We start from the raw sequence: 2,618 nt of genomic DNA, 5'->3' as shown, positions 1-2,618 counted from the left end.
GTATCATGCCTGCAGTCTCTGACCATCTCTTGTATCATGCCTGCAGTCTCTGACCACCTCTTGTATCATGCCTGCAGTCTCTGTTGCACCTCTTGTATCATGCCTGCAGTCTCTGACCACCTCTTGTATCATGCCCGCAGTCTCTGACCACCTCTTGTATCATGCCCGCAGTCTCTGACCACCTCTTGTATCATGCCCGCAGTCTCTGACCACCTCTTGTATTATGCCCGCAGTCTCTGGCAACCTCTTGTATCATGCCTGTAGTCTCTGTGGCACCTCTTGTATCATGCCTGCAGTATCTGTGGCACTTCTTGTATCATGCCTGTAGTCTCTGATCATCTCTTGTATCATGCCCGCAGTCTCTGACCACCTCTTGTATCAAGCCTGTAGTCTCTGTGGCACCTCTTGTATCATGCCTGCAGTCTCTGGCCACCTCTTGTATCATGCCTGTAGTCTCTGTGGCACCTCTTGTATCATGCCTGCAGTCTCTGTGGCACCTCTTGTATCATGCCTGCAGTCTCTGTGGCACCTCTTGTATCATGCCTTCAGTCTCTGTGGCACCTCTTATATCATGCCTGCAGTCTCTGTGGCACCTCTTGTATCATGCCCGCAGTCTCTGTGGCACCTCTTGTATCATGCCCGCAGTCTCTGTGGCACCTCTTGTATCATGCCCGCAGTCTCTGTGGCACCTCTTGTATCATGCCCGCAGTCTCTGTGGCACCTCTTGCATCATGCCCGCTGTCTCTGTGGCACCTCTTACATCATGCCCGTAGTCTCTGGCTACCTCTTGCATCATGCCCGCAGTCTCTGTGGCACCTCTTGCATCATGCCTGCAGTCTCTGGCCACCTCTTGTATCATGCCTGCAGTCTCTGGCCACCTCTTGTATCATGCCTGCAGTCTCTGTGGCACCTCTTGTATCATGCCTGCAGTCTCTGTGGCACCTCTTGTATCATGCATGTAGTCTCTGTGGCACCTCTTGTATCATGCCCGCAGTCTCTGACCACCTCTTGTATCATGCCCGCAGTCTCTGACCACCTCTTGTATCATGCCCGCAGTCTCTGGCAACCTCTTGTATCATGCCTGTAGTCTCTGTGGCACCTCTTGTATCATGCCTGCAGTATCTGTGGCACTTCTTGTATCATGCCTGTAGTCTCTGATCATCTCTTGTATCATGCCCGCAGTCTCTGACCACCTCTTGTATCAAGCCTGTAGTCTCTGTGGCACCTCTTGTATCATGCCCGCAGTCTCTGGCCACCTCTTGTATCATGCCTGTAGTCTCTGTGGCACCTCTTGTATCATGCCTGCAGTCTCTGTGGCACCTCTTGTATCATGCCTGCAGTCTCTGACCACCTCTTGTATCATGCCTGCAGTCTCTGTTGCACCTCTTGTATCATGCCTGCAGTCTCTGACCACCTCTTGTATCATGCCTGCAGTCTCTGGCCACCTCTTGTATCATGCCTGCAGTCTCTGGCCACCTCTTGTATCATGCATGTAGTCTCTGTGGCACCTCTTGTATCATGCCTGCAGTCTCTGACCATCTCTTGTATCATGCCTGTAGTTTTTGACCACCTTTAGGGCTCGTTCACACTTGACTATTTCTAACTCTTGCCAAACACCCCTATAGCGTTTGACAGGTGTTTGGGAAGCATTTTTAATGCTCCCCAAACGCCCTATGCCCGGTTTTGAGGCGGTTGATAGGCGTTTGCCAAATGTTAAAACCGCACCGCAAATGCCTATAATGAAGTTAAATGGTATTAATGCTCCGCAACCACACCGCAAGTGCCTGCCAGGTGTTTGCGGAGCGGCACCATAGACTTGAATGGGAGGCTTCAACTCCTGACTGGACACGAGGCGTCAGTTTTGCTGCAACACAACACGACACTAACTCTTCAGTGTGAACAACACTGTGTGCAGCCATGTGCAGAATTTTCATAGGCGTTTGAGAAGCGTTAAAAATGCTTCCCAAACGCCTGCTGACAAAGCTAGTGTAAACGTAGCCTTAGTATCATGCCCATAGTCTCTGCCTATATCCTGTTGTGCGTCTGCTGTCTCTGATACATGTTCATGGAACGTGATGTTGTTTGGTGATGTTGAGGGCCTCACTTTAGGCCCCGCATACTGGGAAAGTTGTCCGGCATTGGGTTAGGGGGTCTCCTGAGGACAGACCCTCAGACAGGGATGGAAGGAACCTAAGGGCCACACATAAAAAGTGCCGCCACAGGCACATGAAGAAAACATGAAGTGCATGTGTATGATAGAAGGGCCAGGCACACCTATGGTCATGGTAAACACTACAAAGCCTGTATGAACTCCTCCACAAACACTTGCTGGCTGTGAATGGAGGCAGCCAGCTGTGAATGGAGGAAGGCAGCACTGCAGGAGAGTGCTTTATGGCCGAGCACACAATCGTAATGACATAATGGAAGTGTGACCAGTAGCAGCGATGAAATGACAGCTAATTACTGGGATGTGACCTCCAGTGTGACACGGACAGTGTACTCCATTACACACAGTAGCGCGCACAGCTCAGGGTGTGGAGATCAATGTTCAGCGCGCGCTCACCCCTTCCCTCCCGTGCACGCGCACCAGCGTTTCCACAGCGGCCCGTCCCGTGCAC

Source organism: Staurois parvus, unplaced genomic scaffold, assembly GCF_062004578.1.
Source record: "Staurois parvus isolate SC_StPar_1 unplaced genomic scaffold, SC_StPar_1.0 ptg000170l, whole genome shotgun sequence".
NCBI classification, from domain to species: domain Eukaryota; kingdom Metazoa; phylum Chordata; class Amphibia; order Anura; family Ranidae; genus Staurois; species Staurois parvus.
The sequence above is the reverse complement of the archived record's forward strand: the minus strand, read 5'-3'. Positions refer to the sequence as shown.